This window comes from Antechinus flavipes, chromosome 1 (assembly GCF_016432865.1).
Source record: "Antechinus flavipes isolate AdamAnt ecotype Samford, QLD, Australia chromosome 1, AdamAnt_v2, whole genome shotgun sequence".
In the NCBI taxonomy this organism is placed as follows: Eukaryota; Metazoa; Chordata; class Mammalia; order Dasyuromorphia; family Dasyuridae; genus Antechinus; species Antechinus flavipes.
In genome coordinates this window covers 596588269-596596718 of record NC_067398.1, presented here as the reverse complement: position 1 = coordinate 596596718, position 8450 = coordinate 596588269, and the positions used below count along the sequence as shown (strand labels likewise).

The 8450-nt window shown below is 35.4% G+C and overlaps 1 pseudogene; it reads left to right on the top strand.

The window, feature by feature from the left end:
- Window positions 1-4556: 4556 nt before the first annotated feature.
- LOC127547584 (heat shock cognate 71 kDa protein-like) lies at window positions 4557-5289 on the top strand (annotated as a pseudogene).
- The last annotated feature ends 3161 nt before the right edge of the window (window positions 5290-8450 follow it).

Below are 8450 nucleotides of genomic sequence, written 5' to 3'. Positions count from 1 at the left end.
ATAATGATTAGGAGATAAGATGGATTAAACACTGGCAAGCTCATCAACTTTTGTTATAAATGTGAGATTAAATATAGAATTGTACGATGGGCAGCTCAACTAGCCTTGCTATTCTCTATTCCATTCCTTCTTATGTTCCACCTTCACCACCTCTCAATTTATGGTTGTAGACTATCTTCTATGCCTGTAATACTCCTCTCCAACTCTCTCTCTCTCTCTCTCTCTCTCTCACACACACACACACACACACACACACACACACACACACATCAGAATCCCTGGTTTTCTGATAGATTAATAGATGGCAAAAACCTATTAGTATGGATTCAGTTTTGACTACATTGTGTCTTTCATCCAAAGGTCAGGTTAATAAAATTTAGAAAAGCTTGGCATTTAAATTTGGTAGTGGACATCAATAAGGATTACACCTGTTATTTCATTGTTATGATAACTCCTGGATGAAGAAAATCCTCTATCCATGAAGGTTGGCACATTATCCTCATTCTATAGTATTAATACTTGTTTTAAGTCTTTAGAAGGTAAATCATTTGCCTGGGGTCACAAGCCAGTATCTCACAGACAAGTGACTTGAACATGGACTTTTCTGATCCCAAGTCTAGCTTGCTGTATGAACTTTGGCTTTTAGATTTCATCATAGAATGAATATTTTCAGCTTCAGAGATGTGTGAAGACTGACAACTAAGACTTTGAGGAAATGAAGGCTATACAAGTCAAGTCATATCAAGGATATCTGCAATGTGATATTCCATGAATTCATTCATAAAATGCACATTTCAAATTCTTGAAGTAATGAAGAATCTTGAAGCACAAAGATCTACAATACAATAAAAGCAATTTTCAAAGTGTTTGAGGTCTGAGGACCCATGGGAATGCCTGAATCTCCTTGGATGTGTGTGGGGTGTTGTGAGGTAAAAAAAATTTTTTTAGAGTAACACTAAGATGTTATTTATCTATTTAAGTATTCCTTCCTTTTCCAACTGCTTATCTGTGTGAGACTTGATTTTCTTTGTATACTTCACCAGAAACAAAATACAAGAAGCAAGACATCTAATGCAAAAGCAAATATGAGAATGCAACTTCTATTAAATCAAACTTTAAGGAGATTTACAAAAAGTATTTAAAATCTTACCATTCTTCTCACTAAGTTTTTTGAAACTAAAGTTATTTTCATAAATTATTAATTATTTAACATATAGAGGGTTTTGTTATTGTTATTTAAATGGGATATACAAATATAAAAAAATTGATCAGTTTTACTTTTTAATATAGCAAGCATGGATAGACATCACACAGTTAAACAAAATCACTTTTGGGTTCTCAATAATTTCTAAGAGTGTAAAGTGGTCTTGATGTTAAAATGTTTAAGAACTGCTATAGAATCCCATGCATAATTTGTTTTTGTTTTTATCATTTTTCAGTCATATCCAACTCTTTGTGATGTCTTTTGGGGTCTTAGCAAAGATACTGGAGTAGTTTACTATTTCCTTCTCCATTCATTTACAGATGAGGAAACTGAGGCAAATAGGTTAAATAATTTGACCAGGATCACATAGATAGCAAGTGTCTGAGCCTAGGTTTAAATTTGTCTTCATGACTCCAGACTTGGCACTTTATATAGTGCAATTTCTTTTTTTTTCTCTTTTTCTTCTTATTATTATAACTTTTTATTGACTGAACCCATGCCTGGGTAATTTTTTTTACAACATTATCCCTTGGACTCACTTCTGTTCTGACTTTTCCCCTCCCTCCCTTCACCCCCTTCCCCAGATGGCAAGCAGTCCTATACATGTTGAATATGTCACCATATATCCTAGATACAATATATGTGTGCAGAACCAAACAGTTCTCTTGTTGCACAGGGAAAATTGGATTCAGAAGGTAGAAATAACCCGGGAAGAAAAACAAAAATGCAAGCAGTTTACATTCATTTCCCAGTGTTCTTTTTTTGGGTGTAGCTGCTTCTGCCCATCCTTGATCAATTGAAACTGAGTTAGATCTTCTCTTTGTTGAAGAAATCCACTTCCATCAGAATACATCCTTATACAGTATCGTTGTTGAGGTATATTATGATCTCCTGGTTCTGCTCATTTCACTTAGCATCAGTTCATGTAAGTCTCTCCAAGCTTCTCTGTATTCATCCTGCTGGTCATTTCTTACAGATATATAGTGCAATTTCTAACTGTCCTGTGCATAATTAGGTCTTAGAAAAAGCTTCCAAAGAAGATAGTAAATTGAAGGATAATGGTAAGGTGTCAGGGCACTCACAGACATTGGCTATTTTCACTTTTAATTTGAAATGGCTCTTTCCCAATCTGTTGTAAGTGAACCTTTGATGTGTTTCCTTAAGTGTTCACCTTATTGTCCAGATCTGCTCATGGGAGAACTATGAGGCCAGCCCTGTGCCCTGATTCTTGGATAAGGAGTATAGAGATGGGACTCAGGAGGGTAGTGAAACAGGAGTCCATTTATTCAGGATTACATCAGTGCTTATATACTTAAAGTTTATGTGATCAGTTACAAATGCCTAAGTGTTCAATTAAATTATTACTACATCTGTATTTTAACAATAGTTAATACATCATACACAAAGGTATTCAGGTAACAGATAACAAGATGTCTGGCAGATGTCTTCCAGACACATTTCTTAGAAGTCAGTAATAATGCATTCTTCCAAGGCCCTGATATCAAGAATCAGCAAGGTTAGACACGTCCCCTGAATTCTCAGGAGACATGCCACCTGCAGGGGGATGGAGAGGCTGAGCCTGGCATGTTAGCAGAATTCTCCAAGAACAAAAGGGTTTTAAACCCTTGCCGAGGATCCCTCTACTGTCTGTGGCCCTCAACCTCTTATCTGTTTAAACTGTCTGGAAATGTTCACAAGATATTTTCATTGGGAAAAATTGGATCTGGCTAGCTTAAGATGAAGCAGGCTCAAAATATCCCTCTACAAATATGCTGAAAATTAGTGATTTTCTAAGTGTATTTCTGCAGCACAACTGCTCTTCACTGTAATTTTATTCAGTTCTAATCATTCCATTCTAATGTGTTAAATAAACATAATTTAAAAATATTTTTATTTCATTCTGTTAAATATTTTCCAATTATATGTAAATTTTGTTTATATTCTTATTTTAAAATTTTGAGTTTTGAATTCTTTCTCTCCATTCTTCCCCCTCTCCTTCTTGAGAAGGCAATCAATTTAATATCAATTATATACATGGTCATACAAAACATATTTCCATATTAGCCATAAAAACAAGCATTATTTTAAAGTTCTTGCTAGTTCCAGGGGAGAGACAATATGGTAAGTGATTTCATGATTTTGGAATTTGGAAGACTTGGGCCAAAGTTATGCCTTTTTCACATGCTCATTATGTGACCTTGGACAAATAATAACTTCTTGAGGTACTAGAAAACATTGTAAAGCTAGAGTTAAATTTAAAATAAGTTGTTGATCTGATATTCTCATCTTTACCCTTAATACTTGTATTCTTGTCCTTGACCCAAATTTACTTTTAAAAATATATACTTGTTTACATACATATTGATTTTCCCCATGTAATATACCATATTTATTTCCCCAGTGCTTAGTGTAGTACCTGGCATATAGTAAGCACTTAATATATGCTTATTGATTCCTTCATTGGTTATATATCTTTCTGATGACATCACTTGCACTCTTATACTAAACAGATCAATCCAAAAAAAAAATGTCGATGGGAAGAGCAATACAATGGATTTTGCTACTTGATTAATTTTTTTGATGGACTCTATTGTCTCAACTATTCTGGCAGAGATATTTTTTCTTAAGCTGGTAATATGGTTAGGAATATACTATATCTTCTCTAGTATACAACTATGTTGATTTGTTGGCTATCTGGCTTCCTCAGAAAATTATTCTTCTTAACAAAGAATACATATCATACATACAAAGAACACAATCAGGTTTATTGTTTCTGAATGTTGTAAGTATGGTGTTTATCCAATCATAATTCAGCTAATTTTCCGTTTTGCCTGGTCCCAGGATAATTGCTCACTTTTTTGAGCCTTTCATCTAGAAAAAAGCTTGAGAACTAAAAGTCATCATGTAGAAAGGCCATTTAGATAAGATGCACTAGAAAATTTCTTATTGCAAAGAAACTGAGATTCAAAGAGTGTATAGAATTATTTCCAAAGTTGAAAGCAGTGGTGGTATTTCCTCAGTTGTGTCTGAGTCTTTATGACTTCATTTTGAGTTCTCTTGACAAACATACTGAAATGATTTGCCATTTCTTTCTCCAGCTCATTTTACAGATGAGGAACTGAGGCAAACAAGGTTAAATAACTTGCTCAGGTTGACCCATCTAATAAGTGTCTAAGAACAGATTTGAATTCAAGGTAAAAAGACTTTCTGGCACTCTATTCAGTGTGCCATTTAGCTGCTCTTAGTTATTTCAAAGCAACCATATTTAAGGGACCTGCAGTTGACACTGATTTTGGCATCTCTTATTCTTGGGTGGGAGTCTTCCAACATGGGAAAATAGTGATCATTGCTAATGACCAAGAAGCAGAACCATCCCAATCCATTTCACTTTTATTGTCATAAAATCTTAATTAGTGATACTGCAAAGAATCACCCTGCAGTGAACTACATAAAAACAATTTTTGATACCAAATGTTGGTTGCAGATTTGATGATGCAGTTGTACAGAGAGACATGAAACATTGGTCTTTTATGATGGTTAATGACACAAGGGAAGACCAAAAGTTTCTATTTAGAAATATATCTTCTATGGTCTTGACCAAGATGAAAGAATTTGCTAAAGCATATCTTGGGAAGACTGCCACAAATGCTGTGATAACAGCAGCATCCTATTTCAATGGTTCCCAATGTCAGACCACCAAAGATGTTAGAACCATTGCTGCTCTCAATGTGCTCTGAATCATCAATGAATCAACTGATACTGTTATTGCTTATGGCTTGGATAAAAAGTTTTGTGCAGAGAGAAATGTGTTAATATTTGACCTTGAAGAGGGTACTTTCAATGTTTCTATTCTTAGCATGGAAGATGAAATTTTTGACGTCAGATCCATCTCTGGGAACATCCACGTGGGTGGGAAGGATTTTAACAACCACATAGTCAATCATTACATGGCTGAGGTCAAACAAAAATACAAAGATATCAATGAGAACAAGAGGGCTGGTTGCCATCTGTGCATTACTTGTGAATGTGCAAAGCACACCTTCTCTTTCAGTACTGAAGCTGATATTGAGATAGACTCCCTCTAGGAAGGTTTTGATTTCTACACCTGACTCTACTTTGAAGAGCTGAATGCTGATCTTTTTCTATTGCACCCTGGATCCTATGGAAAAGGCCTTAAGAGATGCCAAACTAGATAAACAATATATTCATGACATCAACTGCCTGTTGGGTGGTTCCACTTGCACTCTTTCCCCCAAATCCAGAAGCTTTTGTAAGAATTCTTCAATGTAAGGAGCTCAATTAGAGTACCAATGATGATGAGGTTTTGCTTATGGTACAACTGTCCAGGCTGCCATTTTTTTCTGGAGTTAAATCTGAGAATGTATAGGACTTTCTGCTGTTGAATATTACTCCTATTTCCTTTGTAATTTAAATTGCTGGTATAGTTTTGACAGTTCTGATCAAATGTAATACCCTCACACCCACCAAGAAGACACAGACCGTTATCATCTATTCAGTCAACTAGCCTGGTGTGTTTATTCAGGTTTATGAAGGTTAGAGAGAAATTACAAAGTAGAACAACTTTATTGGCAAGTTTGAGCTCATAAGAATCTCCCAGAGACCCAAGAGTGTTCCTGTTTCTGCTATGGATGAGACACATAGAGAAAAGATGTCTTCCAAAAATTCTCTTGAATCTGAATTTTCAACATGAAGGCTACCATAGAGAAGGAAAAACTGTTAGGCAAAATTGGTGATGAAGACAAATAGAGGATCCTTGACCAATGTAATTAAATAATCAACTGGCTGGATAAGTACCAGACTGATGAGAAGGAAAAGCTTGAGCATCAGCAGAAATAATTACAGGTCTCCAATCCTGTCATTACTAAGTTGTACTGAAATGCAGGGGTCATGCCAGAAGACATGACTTGTGGGTTCTCAGGGATGGAGCAACCCCATCTAGAAGTGCTTTTTCTGGAGCTATTATTGATAAAGTTGATTAAAGCATTTCACACAGGTTTCCAAAATCTGAAGGACTCAAATTTGTAGTCAAGGCAGAAGCAGTTTAAAATAACATTTAATCTAGGCATTTTGAACACTTATATGTGTTCAGAGGGATAAAAATGAACAACATTGTGTTTTATCAGTACTGTAAGCAAGTAGAAATGCAATTCTTGTTCTGGAGAATAAAATCTATTTAAAATTGGCACCATAAAACAAAATGAAACAAAACAAAATCTCTCTTTGAGCTCCTAGAAAACATGATCCATTAGATTTACAGTTCTTAACTTTTGTGTGTGTCATGAATCCCTTGAGCAGTCTGATGAATAACATTTTTAAGTATGTAAAATAAAATATATAGAATTATAACACTAATGGCTAACAATCATAATAAGTAACATAGGGATAGTGATTGGATCTGTGATTTCATGGCTTTGGGGAACTCCTGTTTGAAGAAACTGCTTTGATAAATACAAGTTGAAATTACTCCTGAGTTTTGTAAAACTATCCAGAGTACTGAAAGACTAGGTAACTTGGCCAGCATCAGATGATCTGATATGTAAGAGAAGTAGGCTTAAACTTAAGATTACTGGGGCCAGTTGTTTATCCTCTACCCCATACTTACCTGAAGACCTCAAAATGTTTCCCTGTAGTGGACCTATAGGAGTCTGCTAAATCTCTGGTTTAAGCCCATAGATCATTTTGCCTATACCAGGTGTACTTGATAAAGTACATTTTTTTTTTTTTTTGGTAAGTCATAATGAATCCACCATAGATAAGATCCTCAGTACTTGGGGTCTAGTAATGAGACAGAGTTGAGTTAGTGATATAAGGTAAGTAAGCATATCTTTTGGGTCACTATCTTGATCAAGTGGTGTGAGTAGGCCAGATATAATAAATCCCCAACTATACTGCTTTTATTCCCCCCCTTATCTCAATTGTTTATCTAGCATTCAGTGAATGAATTAGAATGCCATAAGGCTTCCTTTGATTGGCTACTGGACTCAATGTGTTACACCTTGCTGGATTAAAGAGAGTAATATTTATCTGGGTGAAATAAATTCTGAGTGGGTACAGTCAAGCCCTCCAAAAACTTGTCTACCATAGCAAAGACTTTCAGTATTAAGTCATAGCTTAGGATCTAGAAAGAACATTCTCTTATGGTGCCTTTCACTTGATGAAGTAGCAAATAGGATGGTTGGCCATTTTGGCTTGAATGGAGGTCTCGCACCTCTTAATTCCTGATGAAACTCTTCATTGTTGTCTATTAGACTTAAAGGAGTTCTTCACTTTTTATGTGTCATGAATTCCTATATTAAAGCCTATATATTCTTTCTCAGAATGATGTCTCTAAATTTGTAAAATAAATTGCACAGGATTATAATAGTAATGGCTGATAATAACAAGTAATAGTTATTTCTGGTTGTAAAGCTACTTTAATATTGATATTAACATTCTATTTTATCTTTGCAACAACCCTTGTAAGTAAGCACTTTTTTTTTTTTTTTTTTTTTTTGCTGAGGCAATTGGGGTTAAGTGACTTGCCTAGGACCACACAGCTAGGAAGTGTTAAGTCTGAGACCAGATTTGAACTGAGGTCCTTCTGACTTCAGGGCTGGTATTCTATTCACTGTGCCACCTAGCTGCCCCTAGTAGGCATGATTTTATCCCCATTTTAAAGATGAGGAAACTGAGGGAGGTGGAAGTTATGACTTACCCAGAGTGACACAGCCCATAAATATTTAAGTCTAGATTTGCACTCAGGTCTTCCTTTCTCCACATCTAGCATTCTGTCTGCTGTACAATCTTGCTAGGGAACCACTTATATTGGAATGTAATTATCAAAATATTTTCTAAAATCAAGTTAATAGACTCTAGTTTAAAACAGCTAGATGGCTCATAGCATAGAGTGCCAGGCATAGAATCAAATTTGTTTTCACATATTTACTAGCTGTGTGACCCTGGACAAATCACTTAACTGTTTGCCTCAGTTTCTCATGTGTAAAAATGAGCTGGAGAAGGAAATGGTAAACTATTCCAGCATCTTTGCCAAGAAAACTCCAAATAGGGTTATGAAGTGTCAGATGTGACTGAAATGACTAAACAGTAACAATAGCAATACTTTGGTAGTCAGTTCTACCATTACATTTCCTGGCAATGTGTTGGAGTTGAACAGATATATCATACCTTGTCCAGTTTATAGCTGACAAATGTCAGTAATTTGGAAAAGCTATGGGTAAGAGAATGA